Source organism: Oryx dammah, unplaced genomic scaffold (assembly GCF_014754425.2).
Source record: "Oryx dammah isolate SB20612 unplaced genomic scaffold, SCBI_Odam_1.1 HiC_scaffold_1, whole genome shotgun sequence".
Classification (NCBI taxonomy): Eukaryota; Metazoa; Chordata; class Mammalia; order Artiodactyla; family Bovidae; genus Oryx; species Oryx dammah.
The window spans coordinates 103933517-103954095 of NW_024070185.1; the positions used below are offsets into that span (position 1 = coordinate 103933517).

Genomic DNA, 20579 nt, shown 5'->3' on the forward strand with positions numbered 1-20579 from the left:
AGGAAACTGAGGTTGGAAGGGTGAAATAGCCTATTCTAAGTCATCCAGCTAAACAGGTCCTTTGATCCTACCATCATGAACAATATTCTTACTCACTAGAAGATATTGGTAATAGCACTTAACATTTATTGCATGCTTGTGGGTGTGTTCAGTCACTCAGTCATTCATATCTGACTCTCTGCTTACTACAAGCCAAGCACTGTTCTAAATGCTTTATATGTATTATTTCTCACAATAACCCTAAGTACTTTAGATGTATTAACTCATTTAATTCTCCCAACAACCTGAGAAGTAGGCCTGATTATTATGTTCCATTTTACACTTATGCCCAAGATCCCGGGGCTAGTAAGTGGTATGGTCAGGATTTGAATCCAGGAAGTCTAGCTCTAGAGCCGGTGCTCTGAATTGCAAAGCCTCCAAACACACAATCTGATGGAGACAATCCATTTTTTAAAAATGTAAGTTCTTGCCATACGACCCAGCAATCCCACTGCTGGGCATACACACCGAGGAAACCAGAATTGAAAGAGACACGTGTACCCCAGTGTTCGTCGCAGCACTGTTTACAATAGCCAAGGCATGGAAGCAACCTAGATGTCCATCAGCAGACAAATGGATAAGAAAGCTGTGGTACATATACACAATGGAGTATTACTCAGCCATCAAAAAGAATACATTTGAATCAATTCTAATGAGGTGGATAAAACTGGAGCCTATTATACAGAGTGAAGTAAGCCAGAAAGAAAAAACACCAGTACAGTATACTAACACATACATATGGAATTTAGAAAGATGGTAACGATAACCCTGTATGCGAGACAGCAAAAGAGACACAGATGTTTAGAACAGTCTTTTGGACTCTGTGGGAGAGGGAGAGGGTGGGATGATTTGGGAGAATGGCATTGAAACATGTATATTATCATATGCGAAACAAATCACCAGTCCAGGTTCAATGCATGATACAGGATGCTCGGGGCTGGTGCACTGGGATGACCCAGAGGGATGGTACAGGGAGGGAGGTGGGAGGGGGGGTCAGGATGGGGAACACGTGTACACCCGTGGCAGATTCATGTTGATGTATGGCAAAACCAATACAATATTGTAAAGTAATTAGCCTCCAATTAAAATAAATAAATTTATATTTAAAAAAAATGCTAAGTTCTTGATTCCATTTAACATATACTGAAAATTTTCCCTGTACCTATGGGAATGGGCCAATGAAAATGCAATAGATAACTATCACCTACATTTAAGCCACATGTGAGCAATTTTATACAGTTCAATGTAACAGAAGCCAGAGGGGTGAGTAGTCTCACAGTAAGAGGCCTGAGTGCTTCAGATAGGAGAATCCCAGGGAACTCCAACAGTTTCTGCCTAACTTGCTGTGTGACCTCAGTAAGTCACTTACCCTCTCTGGGCCTTATCGTCACCTGTACTTGCTTCAACTTGGACATACGTCCCAGAACACGGCTGCTTCTAATCATTATGTGTTTGTATTCTGGATAAAGCTGTTCACAATTCTGTCACCCCCTTTAACACTTCCCATTCTAGACAAACTATCTGGGACCCCTTAAAGGTTCATGCCAGTAGGCAAAACTAAGGAGGCAGCAAAAGGATCAGTGGTCGGCAGGGGTGAGGGGGAAGGGAAGGAGGAGTCGGGGAGTACAGTAGATTTTAGGGCAGTTACCCTGTTCTGGAGGATACTGTTGCAGTGGATACATGTCACTGTGTATTTGTCAGGCCTCACAGAATGCACAGCAAGAGCGGATCGTCACGTGAACTGTGGGCTTCGGGCGTTAATGACACGTCAGTGCCAGCTCACGACTGTAACAGGTGCACTACTGTGGCGACGCACGGCAACGGCGGGGAAGACTCTGCATGTGGGAAAGACAGGGAGTATACAGGGGCTCTCTGCACTTTACACTGGGGGTCTGCCCGGGAACGTATATCTTCTCTCAACATTAAGCCTACCGCAAAACTCGCAGTTAGCGTCCTCTCTGTAGAAGACAGCCCAGGTGCTGAGCACGCCCTTGAGGGTCTTCCAGGAAGGGGAGGAGGGGGATAAAGAAGACAGACACCTATTCTGCTCTTCTTTACTCTAGGTCTGGCGCTAGGGCTCTGCTAGCTTCCATAAGACTCCTAGCAACCTGTGGATACGGCAGCTCTTCCTGTTCCCAGTCATCCTTACAGACGAGCACGTGTAGGGTCAGAGAAGACATCCCAGACCGAATGCAGCAGAGCAGAGGCTCTGTACCTCTGAACCCCAGACTTTGTCCCTGGACCTCTCTTACCCAACCCTCAGTTTCAGCCTCTGAGTCAGAGCCCCCCATTCACAAGACCACACAGTAAAGGCATACTAATGGGCAAGGACCCATTTCCTGTATGAGAACCTGTGCAGCTCGATCTACGGCTCTATAAATCACAGGAACGACACTTAATTTCCCCTGTCAGGATAAACTACGCTTTCCAAGCCACTCTCGCCTGAAGGATGAGAGCCCAACAGAAGCGCTTGTTAATCTGGGCGACATGGGGAAGACATTGAGAGGTGGCCAGACCCCTTCTTGCCACACTTACCTCTGCTAAATGAGAAAATATTAGAGAAATAAATATACAATCCCCTGAGACGCTCTGCATGGGGCTCTGTTAGCTGTTTCCCAAGAAGTACAGAGAAGAGATGATAGGATTATATGATCCTCAGGCAGAGAGCTATTTTTCTTGTCAGTTCACTCTATATTTTAGCTCTCATCCATCTCAGGTAGAAGATGAAGTGCTGGGTTTTAAAGTATTAAATGTAACAGCGAGCATTGTTGAGCAATACTACACGTCAGACACAGTGCTCAGTGTTTGGCGTGAGGAGTCATTTTCATTTGCCCAGCGATGCCATGACTCAGCTACTTCCATCACTCCCATTATACAGAGGATGAGACTGAGGCCCCAGGGACTCTGTGTTCCTTGCCTGTGTCACATAGCCAGTATTTGGCAGGGCAAAATTCACACTTGGTGGTGGTGGATTAGTGGCTAAGTTGTGTCTGATTTTTGCAGCCCGACTTTTGCAATCCCATTGACTGGAGACTGCCAGGCTCCTCTGTCCATGGAATTCTCCAGGCAAGAATACTGGAGTGGGTAGCCATTTCCTTCTCCAGATCTTCCCAACCCAGGGATCGAACCCAGGTCTCCCACATTGCTGGCAGACTTTTTATCAGCTGAGCTACAAGAGAAGCCCAAAATTCACGCGTAAGTGCGTCAAATCCCAAAGCCTAAATGCTTCACCACTGTGAGCTAATTTAGTCCTGCGAGCTCGGTCTTTGAGTTACACAAGAAACCGCTATAGCATTATAATAACTTCTCCATTCTTTCCTTAGGCAGTTTCAGCTCGGTTTCTGTTTCTTACCGAAACAGTTTTCTGTTTCTTGTCGCTATGAATGCAACAAGTATAAATATTTTGTGTCGCTGTGTCGAAACAGGGTTATGGAAAGTGTGGGTCTGTTTTTCATCCCCTCTCTCTTGCTTATCTTGTAAAATTCTTTCATCATTCATTTATTTAAAAATTCTAATTCATGAAAAAGCAAAAAAAAAACCTCGAAAACATTAAAAATAAATACTCTGTGTGTTAGCCTGGCACACAGGGCCTTTCACACAGTGATACTGTACAATCTCTTCAACATCACATCCTACTCCTGCCGTCTTCCCCAGCCCTGCATACCATCTCTGTTTGCCACCTGTCATGAACCGGACAGGCAGCAGACTCTGATGCCACTGTGCCTTTGCTCATAGCTTCCCTCAGCCTATAATATCTTTCCTCCATTCTACCTTTAAACAAAGCATTCTCATTAGTTAAGACCCACTACGATGGCAGTCTTCTCTGAAAACTCTCTTCTGATTTCCCAACACAACTCAAGGCCCCCATGGCACGTTGGACGGCACATCCGTTGATGAACTACAGGATTTCATCTATTTGCATGTCTGTTGTCTCCACTGAACTGTGAGTTCGTCGCCTTATTTTATCATAAGCTCCTTGCACAAGGCCTGGCCCAAAGAAGGTACTCCATAAATGTCTGTGATAGGAATAAGCGTTGCATGAATGACTGGTAAGTGCTGAGGACTGGAACACTGGGAGCTCCTCTCACGTCTGATCTGTGTTATCCTCGTCGACCTGCTCAGTCATCAGGGCTATAGACTGTGCTCACAGCGTTCCAAACTATCTCCAGGCCATTTGTCCCGCCTGTCACTGAGCTGATAACAATTGTGAAAGTGATGAATAGCAGACCAATTATGAGCAATAGGAGACATCAGCTATAACTCCTGGGAGAAGACCCAGCCATATCAGTAGCCTCATCCATCTAATCGTGAGTCATCTTCCCAAGGCATCTTGCCCTGTGACCTTGAACTGCCAAGGGCTTCTCAGTCCCACACAAATCCGAGTTCTCTAGCGGACCGCTCCTCCTCTCAGCCTGTCTCCTCCAAGGCGTTGCTCCTGGCCCGCTCCGTCCTGGAAGGGGAAACCTGGATGGAACTCACACACTTTTCCTAAGGGAAGCCTTTAGCCAGCGATCCCAGCCACACCCAACAGGCCAGACCTGCCTCCCTGGGCCTGCTGTCCTTTGACAGATAGCAACTCCTCTCCCCTCTGGTGAGGCCATCTGGAGCTGGGAGGCGGGTGGGAAGGTTTTGAGAGGGGGATTTGTCCAAGATTGTGGTGTTTCTGTTGCTAAATGCTAGCTTCAGCTCGTGGTGAGTTCCTGAGTAAAGGACTGTGCAATTTCCCTTCTGCGGTCACTGGTGACTTCACTTTTCCAGTACGCCCATCTTCCCTCAGGAGGCGTCTGAGGAAGGCAGCCTCCCCAGCAGCTGGGGCCCCCGTGGTCGGGCCTGTGGGTGGGGGCAGGGAGAGAAAGGTCAGGGGGTAGGAGGGGACGTGCTTCGTCTGGACCCACACTGACTTTATCTTTGCCTTGGAGAGGGTGCCTTGGAAATCTGGCTAAGGAAATTATGGAAAGGGAGATTTCTACCCGGTTCACTGGGCCATATTTCCACCCTGATTGGTTGGACTCTGAGAAGCCTTGATCCCTTAATCCAGCAAAGGACGCTACATATGCTGGAGAAACAGCAGAGCATGGAGGATAAGAGTACGATCTTTGGAATCAAATCCCTGGGTTCAAATCTTAGTGTTATCACTGAGCAAACTCAATAGATGTGGCTTCACTTCTCTCTGCTTCATTCCCACATGTGTAAAATGGGGCTGTATTGATACCTACACCTCAATAAAGAATGGCATAAAAATCCTTTATAAAGTGCCTAAAATAATGCCAGAACCACCTATATGTCTGCACATACACTTATATTTGATAATTATAGAGTACTGACAAAGCTCTAAACTTGGATATTCTCCAAACGGAAGATAATTATGATGAATTATTATTGCTTATTATGAACATGGTACCATTGTTATTCATAATTATTTACAGGCAACAGTGATTCTAGGGACATCTATGCTCAGAATTATTTTTATTATTTTTAGTATTTTTTCCAGTGGAGAAAAAACATGTCATTAGAACCAACTATCAGAGGCAGTAAGATGACCTCTGCCTTTGGGAAAGCAGACCTGTTCTAGTCTCTGTGAACTGACTACCGTTTTGGTTTTTCAATCAGCAGAAGCTGGAGGGTAAGATGATTATAGTTATCACGCACCTACTCTGTGCTAGATGCAGTATCAGAAGCAAGAGTTGAAGGAGAGAGGAGAAGGAAAAAACAATGAGAAAGGGGATAAAGAGGAAGAAGACAAAGGAAGGGGGAGAAGAAGCAATTAACACAGATCAAGTTTCTACTCACCCTAGGCATCACCAAGTGCTCTGCATATATAATCATATTCAACCTAACAACAATTCTGTGAGTTACATACTGTTACCCTCCTCACTGAGATTCTCAGCAATTATTAAGTTACAGCTCCCCAGTATGCAGGAAAAGAAGAATGTAAGCCTAGGTAATCTGATTCTTATACTGCCCATATTCAAATATGGCATCCAATATAATATCCAGAACCAGTCTAGGCAACAGGTCTTATCATTCCCATCTGACTGAAGAGAAAATGAAGTTCAGGTAGGCTGAGTTACCTGTTCACTGACATCCAATGTGCATATGTATTAGTTGCGCAGTTGTGTCCGACTCTTTGTGACCCAGGGACTGTAGCCCACCTGGCTCTTCTGTTCATGGGACTCTCCAGGCAAGAATATTGGAGTGGGTAACCATTTCCTTCTCCAGGAGATCTTCCCAGCTCAGGGGTCGAACCCAGGTCTCCTCCACTGCAGGTGGATTCTTTATGGTTTGAGCTACCAGGGAACACCTTTAAAAGTGTCCATGGAATTGGTAATATCCGACAAGTAAGCATAAAATATGGAATTCAAATCTAGATCTGATGGACTACAAACCATGGGAAAACAACTCACTAAAATGCCTAAAATTTCAAAATCTCACTAATAAGTCTTTACTCTGAATGTTACATTAATGCCTTACTGAAAAAAATATATCTATATAGATAAATATAAGTATAGATCTATACCTATACAATGTAACTACCTTAGACATATACGATTCATCCCTATTTCTTCCAGTCCCACTCAAAATGGGACCCGCACACTTGAGAAACGGTAACTGTGAGGCACTAGGGACAGACAGACGGATAGACAGCCTCACCAATGTGTGAGCCCTGCCCTCAGGAACCACCGTGCTTCCTCTTCCTGGCATTCCCTCTGAGTTTCTGAATGGAAGCCATAATTTCTGGAAAGGATTCAGGTTGGGCAATCTCAAGTTAAAGGAACCAAGCCCAAGCTCTTTTAAGAATGAATCAATGTTTCTGAAACAATGTCGAGATGAGAGTGTTGGAGTGAGTAAACAGACACCAACTTCAAGTAGATGGTGTAGCCAACGTCAACTTCCAAAGGGCTGAGAAGTGACTGGAAGGTAAGAACGGAACAGTTTGTTTGACCAACAAGGAAAGGTGAGGGAAAAGATAGCGACAGGAGGTGATCGAGATCCCAAGAAAGGCCGCTGATGACAGAACAGGCTTGCCCACGTCCAGGAACAGAGAAAGGAGCCAGAGATGCAGTCGTCTCTATCGCTTACATGTTGAGACCACAGGCTACGGGACCACACAGACACGACTTTAAAATTCTGGTTCCGTAACTACTGGCTGTGTGACACTGATAAGAGATTTTCCCTCTGAGCCCCTGTTTCCTTAAATGAGCCAAAAATTATGTTTTGAATACTATGAGCATGACAGTAAAGATAGAAGCTATTGTGACTCAGGGCAGAGCCAAAAGTCTGGAAGCAAGAAACTTGGATGCTACCCTTGACTCTTCAGGCAAGCAAAGCAGTCTGTGTGTGTTCTAACTTCTTTCTTCATCACACACACATCAAGAAGGATATAGGCATACTGGAGTTCTTTCAGAGGCAAACACTCAGAACGGCTAAGGCTGAGTCTGAGATGAGAAACAGACTCAAGTGATGAAAAGCAATCGAAGGAACCGAGGGTGACTACCAGAAAAGCCCAACAGAGTCCAAAGATATCACCAGACACCTGAGATACTGTCACTTAGAGCCAGCAGAGAGGATAGACTTTTACTGAGCTGCTTTCTATGAGCCAAACATTGCTGCTAAGCATCTTCAGTTCAGTTCAGTCGCTCAGTCGTGTCCAACTCATGGATCATTTCAGTTAATTTGTGAAACAACTCTATACGGTAGACATTATTAATCCCATTTTCCTCATGAGAAAAAAAAAAGCAGCAGCTTGAAAACTTAAGTAATGTGTTCAAAGGCATAGAGAAATTTTGTAGCAAAGCTGGTATCTGAATCTTCATCTCTCTGATTCCATATGTTCTGTCTGGTAAGTCAAGAGATAAGTCTGTCTTGGTACAGTGCTGATAGATGGGACTGGAAACAACACAGATAAGGCATGCAAAAGGAAATATTTTGACTGGATATAAAGAAGGATGCCCCAGTAGTGAAAGATGAGGCTGCTTAGGGCTCCCTGAGCAAGTTCTTCCTGGCAGTACCCATCAGGAGATGCGAGAAAAGAATCAAGCCACAGACTGGGGCTGGACTAGATGCCTGCAGAATCTCTTCCACTTCTGAGTGTGTCTGCTCTTTCATCCTCACAGGCACTGTAATATAACAATAAAACATGGAGGGGGACAAACAGGGGAAGAACAGGAAGGGAGGGGAAGTAAGACAAGTCAGAGGTTGTCTATACTCAGCACATACTATGCACCAGGTGCAAGGCTAAGCGTGTTAGATGCTCATCTCATTTAATACAATAACCTCAGAAATTATTCATCATTATTATTAACCTGACATCACAGCTGACATAACTAAGGCTCAGAATCCCTTGCCAAAAGTCACACAAAGAAAGGGAAGAGTCAGGACTTGGTGCCAGAAATGACCAGCATCAGAGACAAATATCGAGGTATTTTATTACATCACTGTGGTCTACAATTCTACCAATACTGGTTGTGGTGGATTGCAAAAAAAAAAAAAAATCAAGCCTGCTTGAGCCTCTACACCTAACTACCAAGTTACAAGAAATGGAGGGACAGAGAGTGAAACTGAAAGTCACTCAGTCGTGTCCTTCTCTTTGCAACTCCACGGACTATACAGTCCATGGAATTCTCCATGGGAGAGGAGAATACTGGAGTGGGCAGAGGAACATGCTAAATAACACTGTGAAGCTGCAATGAGCAAAATCCCCATTTTCCTCAATAAAATATCACAAGGAATAAAAAGATTTGTAGGAAGAAGCCGATAGACTAAAAGAGATTTAATTATCAGCCATTCGTAATGTTTGGATCTTACTTGGTATTGGAGAAGACTCTTGAGAGTCCCTTGGACTGCAAGGAGATCCAACCAGTCCATTCTGAAGGAGATCAGCCCTGCGATTTCTTTGGAAGGAATGATGCTAAAGCTGAAACTCCAGTACTTTGGCCACCTCATGCCAAGAGTTGACTCATTGGAAAAGACTCTGATGCTGGGACGGATTGGGGGCAGGAGGAGAAGGGGACGACAGAGGATGAGATGGCTGGATGGCATCACTGACTCGATGGACGTGAGTCTGAGTGAACTCCAGGAGTTGGTGATGGACAGGGAGGCCTGGTGTGCTGCGATTCATGGGGTCGCAAAGAGTCGGACACGACTGAGCGACTGAACTGAACTGAACTGAATCTCAGCTTGAATGAACTGATACTGAAAATATAAGAAAATCTGGTAAAAATGAAAAATGACTATATATTTGATGGTGCATAAGAATTGTTAGCTTGAAAAGCAAGGTAACAATACTGATATTTTTTGAGTCCTAATACTTTAGAAATATGAACTTTGTCATTTATATATCAAATTATACTGTGTTTGAGGTGAGACAGCTGGTGATGCAGGGTTGGAATAAGCTGATTATTACTGAACCTTAAAGATGACAGATACACAGAGATTCATGATACTAGTCACTTTACCTTCGTGTATGTTATAATTCTCTAAACTAAAATGGTTTGGAGTTTGGTAGCAGAAAATCCAGGAATTTGGCAATGCCCTTCCCCCGCATTGGAAAATGTGCAGATGAATCTAAAACGGAAAGGAAACACGTAGTCCAAGAAGACACTAATTCCTTGAGGGTTTCTCCTCTTCCCAAGACAACATTATGGCTGAGACCCTTCTGCTCAGAGACACAAGGAATGACGGGACTCTGTTGACCAGATCACCCGCCTGTGTGATGTTACAAACTCATGCTGCTTTCAACTGCACCTGCCTGATGAATGGGGAGGCGCATTTGGAATGACTTTTTTTTTTTTCTTCTAAGATTAGAGAGAAATGGACAGAGAGAGTTGAATTGCCGGTGAATTCTCTCTGTGCCCTTAAGACCGAAGTTGCCTAATGACCCAAGAAGAACCCCCTGTGAACAGGGATAAGCTCCAGCAGGGATGGGGCCTCTGCTTGCTCCATTTCTGGAAGCTCAGTACGTCCCTGGCTGCTGGGACTGACACCCTCAGATAAACGAGGACTGTGTGATGGATGAGCGGTGGTGGGACAGCTGGGAAAGGGATTCCAGCCCCAGCTCTGACCTCGGCCCGTCCTGGGCCTTCAGAGGGTGGTACCCACTCTCTGTGAGCCTCAGTTTTCTCACGTGTAAACTGAAGGTCAACACTGCTATCTTTATAGGACTGCTGCAAGAATTAAGGGAGTTAGTCCATGTGAAGGCACCGCTGAGGCATGTCGCTGCGAGTTGGTCATTCATTCTTCACACTTATTTATTCTCATTAAACATATATTTATTGAACTTTACTATGAAAGTGAAAGAGGAAAGTGAAAAAGTTGGCTTAAAGCTCAACATTCAGAAAACGAAGATCATGGCATCTGGTCCCACCATTTCATGGGAAATAGATGGGGAAACAGTGGAAACAGTGTCAGACTTTATTTTTTTGGGCTCCAAAATCACTGCAGAGGGTGACTGCAGCCATGAAATTAAAAGACGCTTAATCCTTGGAAGCAAAGTTATGACCAACCTAGACAACATATTCAAAAGCAGAGATATTACTTAGCCAACAAAGGTCCGTCTAGTCAAGGCTATGGTTTTTCCTGTGGTCATGTAGGGATGTGAGAGTTGGACTGTGAAGAAAGCTGAGCACCGAAGAATTGATGCTTTTGAACTGTGGTGTTGGAGAAGACTCTTGAGAGTCCCTTGGACTGCAAGGAGATCCAACCAGTCCATTCTGAAGGAGATCAGCCCTGCGATTTCTTTGGAAGGAATGATGCTAAAGCTGAAACTCCAGTACTTTGGCCACCTCATGCCAAGAGTTGACTCATTGGAAAAGACTCTGATGCTGGGAGGGATTGGGGGCAGGAGGAGAAGGGGATGACAGAGGATGAGATGGCTGGATGGCATCACCGACTCGATGGACGTGAGTCTGAGTGAACTCTGGGAGTTGGTGCTGGACAGGGAGGCCTGGCGTGCTGCCATTCATGGGGCCACAAAGAGTCGGACACGACTGAGCGACTGAACTGAAGTGAACTATGAGTCAGATGCTATAGCAGAAGCTATTGGTGCAATGCAGAACAAAAGTTTGCCTAGACCCTGGTCTTGTGGAGTTTATCTCCTACTGTATAGGAAAATATTTTGACTCAGTATCAGAATGGCTGTTACAGAAATCAGGGAAACAGGATGCTTAGGAGTCCCTGAGCAAGCTGTTACTGGGAATGCACCAATGCAGGCCCTGTGACATTTGTGAGATGCGGTTTACCTGCTCTTCCCTCCGCAGTGGCGCTGCTATCATCATAAAATAATAAAAGGCAGAGGGGGAGACATTAGTCAAATAACTAGACAACATGCATCAGAGCATAGTGAGAAACTATGATAACTGTTATGAAAGATAAAAAAGATTCAAGAAAGTAAGTAAACAAAGAAACACACAGGGGATCTTATCACATCTACAAGCCTCGGCAGTATGGTGGGTGAAACAATTAACTCAGTGGTAAGAAGAAAGGAGCAGAGGGTAAAACAAGCTCCAAGTAGAGGGAAGAGCATCTGTGGAAGCCACAGAAAGTGGAGGACCACTGACTTGGGCACAGAAGGAAGAGGGGTACAGGAAAAAAGGAGGTGTAAGAAGTTGGAGGGGCCAGTCCGAGCAGCCCCTTGGAGGCCACAGTAAGCACCTTGGTCTGGATCCTGAGAGCACCTGGAAGCCAGTTAAGGGTTTTCACTGGAAAAGTGATGGAAGCAAGTCTTAACTTGGAAACTATCAGTCAGGCTACCAGGAAGAAAATAAATTAGAGGGGCCAAGGGTCACTGTTGGTCGACTATTACAACCATCCAGCCAAGACTTGGACCAAAGTGGGTAAGAGTGGTCATATTTGAGAAATTCCTAAGAAGAAAAGTCTACAGGATTTGTTAACGAGCTGTAGTTTGAGGGAGATGAGCACAGATGAAGGACAGAGAATCATCAAGGATGTCTCACTGGTCTCCAGATTGCAAGAACCGAATGGAAATCAAAAGATGCCTATGAAAAGAAAGGCAGAGCCATTTACGGCAAAAACGGTACCTGCAATAGTTACCAGTGAGGAGAAGCCACTGTGTTTCCATTGGATGGGGTGGGGGGTGGGGGGTCGGTCCTGGGGCGAACGGGGCTGAATTGGTGTTGACAGTAGAGGTAATCTATTCTTTCAAATATCTTGGCCATTGAGTGAAAGAAATGAAGACACAGTAGCAGGGGGAGGCAATGATACTGTCCTTAGTAGACATTAGACTTTGTATTTTACACTTCATTAGAATGTACAAGGGAAGTAGCTAAGAGAGTATAGCAAAATGAGAAAAAGCAGAAGTGCTCAGATCAAACCTTGGCTGTACCAGTTCTTATTTATCGTATTGTGGGACAAGTGATGTAACTTCTATGCCTCAGTTTTCCCAAGGGGGAAAGGAAGATAATGACATTACTCAACATGTGGGGTTGATGAGAGGGTTCAGTAAAGGGAGTACATAGTGTTTGAGCAGACCTCCCCGCACAGTTGAAGTGTTCAGTAAATGGTTGTACTGAAACATACCCGGAAAAGGCATTCTTCAATTCTCCTTTTTTCCTACGTTTGCTAACTGAATTCAATGTCCCATGGAGGAAAAAAACAAAAACAAAAACAGCTCTATACACTCTGACACGCAAAAATGCTTGCATCTGCTGGGTCTGTATGAGTGCCTATTTACAGAATCTTGTAGTTTTCTGGTCTCATGAAACAGCTATGTTTCCCAGTTTTGCAAGGAGGCAAGCCAAGCATTAAGTTCCTCTTTTGTAATTGACCATGAGCGTGTTGAGTAATATGTGGATTATATCCCCCTCTTCTCTTTGATCTTCCTTCTTGCCAAGAACTGCCTGACAGCCTGGTTCCTGGCCAGTTCACCTCCTTATAATGCACCGATGGAGAGGAAGTGGCCCACAATAGCAGAGGAGATTTACTCCAGATTAGAAGTACTTGACTTTCTTAATCCCTAAGCAAGGAATTCCCTGAAGAATTTCAGAATGAGAACGCCATAGGAACCACGGTTTGGAGTAGTGGTTCTCAAGTTCGGCATCCAGCAGGATCACCTGGGAAGCTTGTAAAAATGAAAATGCTCCAGCCTCACTCCTCTAGAGAAACAGAATCAGGAAGAAGAAGCCAGGAACCTGCATGAACAAAACAAAACAAAACAAAACAACCCTTCCCCCATCTTCAATCTAAGTGACCCTGATTGACTTTGTGATATTTTGAGAGCCAGGTCTCCACACTCCACTAGGCAATCCTGACCTCTTATTCTGCTTTATTTTCCCTTCTCTTTGCCTTTTAATATACTAGATTATTTACTATTCTGATGGCTTATGTCTCCCACATACACTCCAGGAGAAATTTAAGTCTCCAAATGGCTGTCATATGTGCCTGTTTTGCTCCTTAATGTATCCCAAAAGCCCGGAACAGTGCCTGGCCCATAAGAGACCCTTAATAAATATTTGTTAAAGTCATTTGAACTGAGTCACCATCCTCCCAGACATCCCATATGCAGACTTACATTGTGGACACCCCAACTAACTGGTTCTCTTATTGAGTCAAAAATATTTAGGAACTTTGCTGATGCCATATACATTTTCCCCAGGGGGAAAAAAACAATACAGTAATATATAATTCTGCAAAAACTTTCTGAGGATGGAGATCCGATAACCATTTAAGATCAGTGATCTGCAGACCCCAAATTAATAAACCTGGACACAAAACCAGTCCTGGTCCCTGCAATTCAACCTTTAACTGTTATTGATGTAGTTATTATCCTAAGTTTCACATCCAGTTATGTCTTTCCCTTGACCCCAAATCTTGAAGATTTCCATACAGTTCATGTGGTACCCAAATCCCTCAGCCCAGAATTCAAAGTTTCCACAAGCCCGTCTTCTGCACTTCACTTCTCCAGTTATCACTCCCCAGTTGTAAGAACGATTGACTAAACACATACAGTTTGGACACAGACTTCCTGGGTCAGAGTCACTAGCTATGTTATGTTAGATACATTATTTACCTGAGTCCTCAGATATTTTTAAATTGGTGGAACGGGCATACTAGTGCACACTTCAAATGCGCCAAAGGAAAGAGAGAACACATATGAATACACATAGAGCACTTTTAAAATGCCAGGCATATAGTTGGCACTCAATACTTGCTGGGTTTACTCTTCTATGTGTTTGGCACATAGTGTCGGACGTAACTTTCTTTCCTCTTCTTTTCCAACATAGCTTAGTCTAGACTAAGGTTTGTCAAAGTTTTTGCAAAGGACTCGAGTGACTATTTTGGGCTTGGTGTGTCCTACCATCTCCTGGGGTGACTGCTCAACAGAGCCATTGTGGCTAGGAAGCAGACATGGGTGATATGTAGAGAGATGAGTGTGGCTAGGTTTCACAAACTGTCTTTATAAAAACACATGGCATCCAGGATTTTACCCACGGATCAGAAACTGGCCCAGATGAGCTTCAGAATCTCAGAGACTCAGTTTCAAGTTTCTCTGAGCCTCAGTCTCCTCATCTATTAAACTGGGATGATGAGAAGATTTCCCTCAGAAGTTCTTGGATGACTGAATGAGATAAAACACATAAAACCCTTGGCAGAGTTTTTGGCGTATAATCTAAATACATCGGGTACCTAGGACTATCTCCATCATCAACAGACTAGTCTCAAACTATATCCACCAACCACCCACATCCACCTTCCCTGCAGCAAGAACCTTTTCCAGATTTACCCGCTCCAGAGATTCTTCCTTCCTCTTTTCTAAGGCTGTTGGAATGTCTGTTGTGTTGTTTGAAAGTAAATCACACATTAATGTAGCATATGCAAGCAATTACAGTAACTTATGTGATGTAGGTCTTGTGCCTCATCCCCTAGACTGTGAGCGCCTTGAAGGCACAGTCTGGGTCTTATTTCCCTTTGCATTAGCTCTCCTAGCACAGTATCTACAGATGCCCAGTGTGAGGTGCTGGCAGAGTGGCAATGCTGGCCTTGTTAACGGTAGTGGTCCCAGCAGTGGGTATGGTTGTGGTAATAATGGTGGGGGGGGGGCGTGGATCTTGGCTGTTAATTTCTTTTCAAAGAGCGGTCATTTGGAATTTTTCTTCTCGGTTTGAGCCAAGAAGTGTAAATTGAGTAAACAAGTCTTTCTGGCAGAGAGAAAGGATCTGCTAGAAGGTTAGAAAACCACAACAAGACCAAAATTACACATGGCTCTTCCTAGGGCAGCATGGAAAAGAAAAAAAAAATCACATTATCGGAATTCAGGGGACCCAAGCACTAGAAAAAAAAAATCATCCAGAGATACAGAGTATTTTATAGTCTTCCAAACACCAGCAAACATTCTCTTAATTTTTCTATATGATCTCTGCAGAGAAAGTTACCACCCATTTCACAGATGAGGACTCTGAGTGTGAAACAAAAGACATCTCACGGAGTCAGAAGCCATGGCTGACTACTTTGAGTTCAAAATTGGCTGTGTGCCCTACAGCAAGTCATTCCGGTCTCTAGGTCTCAGTTGTACTATTTGTAAAATAAAGACTGTATGATTTTAATATCCATCTCTACTCATAAATGCTGGGTCATTGGGATGGAGTGCAAGACATAAGAATCTTTCTCTGTCCAATGTTAACTTAAGGAGTACAAGTGGTAATATCTTTGGGTGGAAAATAAGTTGCAGGTTACAAGGTGCCTCTTCCAACCTCAAAATACATCCCTTATTTTCAGGGCAGAATCTAGATCTGACCCTGGATCTGCCACAGGGGCCTGTGGATAAATTAGCCCATACTTTTCATCCTACAGATCCAGAGACCAGAAGAAAGTGTCTGTCACTCAGTCCTGTCCGAATCTCTGTGACCTCATGGACTGTAACCCACCAGGCTCCTCTGTCCATGTGCTTCTCCGGGCAAGAATATTGGAGTGGGTTGCCATTTCCTCCTCCAGGGGATCTTCCCAACCCAGGGATTGAACCCTGGGTCTCCCACACTGCAGGCAGACGCTTTACTGAGTCACCAGGGAAGAAAGAAAGACCGAAACAGCAGAAGCATCCATGCCCAGTAACATGTAACAATCCAGGAGAGAGCCTGGTAGAGACCACAGGTATTCAGTTCTCTAGCGCTTCCATAGATTACTCCCAACCCCCAAACGGAAAGGGGTAGATTACGTAATGCCTATTTTATAAGTGAGTGAAATGAAGGTTACCCAGATAATCAGTGGGAGAGACGGGACTCAAATCCACCTCGATCTGGCTCTTGCCCATGACACAAGTTTTTCTCCCACATTTGGCCATGTCCCTAGTACTCTGGGCACTTGCAAAGTGATCGAGTACTACCTAAAAGAGGAGGTACCGAAGGAAGCATGGAAAAAGGAAGAGCTCAGTTTAGACAAATAGCACTTTTATCATAGAAAACATCAGCCCATGACATGTTACTCTTGGAGCCTCTTCCTCTTTTTCACCCAAAGGCAAAGTTAGCAGTCACCCAAAGCCTTGTACATTTAAGCATTAGCTGTGTTTAGCTAAGCTCTGTGGCTTTGGGCTGTATAAGGGTCATTTAACAGGTGGAGGGGGAAGAATAATGTTATTAATCAAGCTCTCCATCATTAAGACTTTTTTCCTGCTTTGCTTGTTCAAAACCACAAAGTGTAATGAAGGACTCCTTTCCAGCTGAGGAAGAAGGCATCACTCTTTCCCACACATGCCTGGAGATGGACCGAAGGAGACCCCAACCACCAAAGGAGCTAGAGTCCCAGGGTCCCCAAGATTATGCAGAGTACACCCTGGCCCTGGTCCAGAATCAGAGACCAGAACAGCCCCAGAAACCTCAGGCAAGTCACACCCCTTCTCTGACACTTCCTGACAGTGCCCTGGGACTCAGGAGTTGACTAAGTACCTCAAATAACTCAAGGAGACAGGTGATCTCACATAGCAGGATGGTTCCATTCTGTTCTGGAAGGTCAACAGGAGGAAATGCTTATACTTATGTATAATTCCACTCATGGTATCCTTTCTTTATGAGTTCCAGCGATATTTATAAAGTGAGAGAATACTCTTGAAATCCTTCCGTTTGCATTCTGACCTTTTGGGTTAACCAACCATCTCTCTTGTACAAAATGCGGATCCTGCTCTGAAGGCCATGTCCCCAGCATTCTGGGTACTTGCAAAGTGATTGAGTACTACCTGAAAGAGGAGAGACCAAAGGAAGCACGGAAAAAGGACCGGGTCAGTTTAGGCAAGTAGCATTTTTATCATAGAAAAGATAAGCCATGCCATGCTACATGCCAGGCACTGTGCAGTCATCACCATCTGGTCCCAGGAGGCAGGGATCGCAGACTCTAGGATGCACCCACAGAGCTCCCCATCTGGCCCCCAGGGAGACGGGCCACGTTTGCACATTCTTCAGGCCTCTGGAGGAGCTGCACCTTCACTCTGGAATGCTCTCAGGTCTACCTCTGCCAAACCCAGTCCTCCACTTTCACTTTATGCACCTGACCCTCAAGAAATTATCCCAACATCACCCTGCTAAGGAAGTCAAGCCTTCTCTGACCCCACATGGCCCTTGGTCACCCACTGTGAACCCCCAGGCCTGGCCCTCTCTTGGGACTCAGCAAAGTTTGTTCTCACTTATCTGGTGTGAGTGTTTCAGTGATATCTTCCTCCCCCAGTCTGTAAAGTCCATGAAGAGGAAGCCCATGCCCGTTTGTGTCCACGTGTGTCCATTTGTCCTGCTCTTCAAGGCAAACAGGCATTCAGAAATACATAAACGACTTGAGCTGCAAAGGCAGCAGGTGTCTGTAAGGAGAACAGTGCCACCTAGCGACCGCTTTCCCACTCCTGGGCTTCTCTAGCTGAGAGCACGTGAAGCGGCCTCAGGAAAAAGAGTTTTCTGGAACTGGATACATAGATGATGCTGAGAGAAGCTAGCACAGCATCCAGACATAGAGGAACCTGATTTCTAAGCAAAGCGTAAAGAAACCAGTGCTCATCTTGCTGCCACACATGCCAAGAACACACCATCAAAGTCCTGTGATTAACTAGCATCGAGGTACCTTGCAGGTGAGCAGAGCGAGGCCCACAAAGAGGAGCAAATAGGGATAGTCGGGGCCTCTCTCAGCAGCCTTCTCAGGTGGTGCTGGTGGTAAAGAATCCGCCTGCCAGTGCAGGAGACACAAGAGACGCCGGTTCGATCCCTGGGTTGGGAAGATCCCCTGGAGAAGGTAATGGCAACTTGCTCCAGTATTCTAGACTGGAAAATTCCATGGGCAGAGGAGCCTGGCGGGCTACAGTCCATGGGCAGCAGAGAGACAGACATAACCGAGCACGTAATCTTTCCTTCCCTCCCTATAGCCTCTCTCACCAGCCCCTGGAGAGCTCAGTCCTGCACAACTAGCAACGTGTTGCTCTGTGCATGTCGTCACTGACACAATGCCCATCAGACGACCTTTCATGTTACATGAAAGCTTCAAGAGCCTCCTCGGGGGCCTCCCTGGCTCCACTCTTATACTTCCACAGTTGATTCTCACCCTGAAACCAGAGACATGGAGATGTGTACGTAATTTGGCTTTTTTGACTTTTTCATTGTTGGTTTGGGGACCTCTGAGGCACAAAGTCAGATGATTCGAGGTGCGTGGTTCATAAGTCAAGCTCATTGCTGTACCATGCATGGTTAGGCTTTATGTATTCATCCAGTTAGCCTCAGCTACTTAGCTAATTTTAACATTTTAATAGTGAAAGTCGCTCGGTCATGTCCGACTCTTTGCGACCCCATGGACTGTAGCCTGCCAGGCTCCTCTATCCCTGGAATTCTCCAAGCAAGAATACTGAAGTGGGTTGCCATTTCCTTCTCCAGGGGATATTCCTGACCCAGGGATTGAACCCAGATCTCCTGCACTGCAGGCAGATTCTTTACCATCTGAGCCACCGGGGAAGCCCCAACACTTCGGTAAACCCCTGCAAATCCAGCACTCAAAACATCAGCTAGAAACTTGGCTGCTTTCATGTGCCTAATGCTCCCTCATGCCATCGTCCTGCCTCCCTGATTCAAGATCATCATCATCATCCTAAATCCTATGTTCATCATTTCCCTGATTCCTTTTTTAAACTGTCTATTGCAGGCATATTTATTCTTAAAAGGTAGTGTATTTGATGTGTGCGTTTATCTTGCTTCAACTAAAAACAGAGGGAAGGGTATCATGCTATGCAAAACATATCTTTGGGATTTCCTGTCTTCATTTAACATTATATTCATCCATCTCCTGTTAAGTATCATTACAGTTCATTGATCTTGGTTGTAGTATAGTGTTCCCTTGTATGCATAGTCTGCACCTTAACTAACTGCTCTCCCACTGATGGCCGTCTGTGTTGTTTCCAGGAGACTCCTTCTGCTACAAAGCTAATTCTATCAACCTCCTGCTAACCATGTATCTTCAGGGAGTCACTGCCCTCTAGATAGCGTCCAAACTCCAGGACCTAGATTACAATACCCTAAATAATTAGGTTCTTTCTGATCCCTCTGGCCTCACCTCTGCCCTCCCTTCATCTCTTGGTCTGAGTCATGGGGAATTTCTACAGGTCTTTGCACAGACCACGTTCTTTTCTGCCTCAGGTTATCCACCCGATACTGTCCTCACTTATTCTCATCTCCTCTCTGTTCTCTATGAAGCCCTCCCTGACCATCTCTAGCACTGGCAATTAGCCCAATAGGATGCCTTGGGAGGGGCACACGATCCATAACGTCCTGTGGGACTTGGTCACTGGCCCACCAGATTGTCTTTTCTGGAGGCCCAGGACTGTCCAGAAGTTGCTGCAGAGGAAAGAGTGGAGACCAAGTAGAGAGGCTTTATCTACCACCTTCCTCACTGAAGCAGTGGCATACTATTCCTGGTTTTGTGGGTTGGGATTGAAAACTGCATTTGGAAAAAAAAAAAAAAAGTTCCATGGATATGAGTTTGCAAAAAGGTGAACCAAATCATTCATAGAGTCCCCTCGAGCTCTGACACGCCATAATCAAAAGCCAGAGAGACATAAAGAGGAACAAGAGGAGATAAAATTTCACAATTAAGTATTCAGGCTCTGGATCAGACCAACATGGAGCAAATCACTCATCTTACGTTTCCTCACTTGTAAAGTGGGCAGGAGAAAAAGATAAACCACATAGAATTGCCATCTTGATAAATAAATGGTCAAATGTCAGAAATTCCCTATGAATCAGCGCCATACTTAGAAAAAAGTCATAGATCTGGAGGGTAAATTAAATGAGATAACCCAAGTAGAGTAGATAACTGAGGGAGAGGCTGCTAGGTTTTCACTAAACTCCTATTTGCTTCTCCTAGGCAGACTGATAGAATACATTCCGCTGTCTTCATCTGCAGACAGGTGGGCCCAATGGCTCAATTCTGGCTAGCGGAATAGGAAGACTGAGGTGATAATGTGCCATTTTCAGGCGTGGCCCATTTAAATTTCTCATGTACAATTTCCCATGTTCTTTCTCCTTCCACAGCAGCCATCAATGCACCAGATTAATGGAGCACAAGATGGAACA

At 44.9% G+C, this 20579-nt stretch overlaps 1 protein-coding gene across 2 annotated transcripts in view; it reads right to left on the minus strand.

The window, feature by feature from the left end:
- ASTN2 (astrotactin 2) overlaps positions 1 to 20579 on the minus strand; it is a 1024651-nt gene that overhangs the window by 183757 nt on the left and 820315 nt on the right. The gene's annotated exons all lie outside the window — the stretch shown is intronic.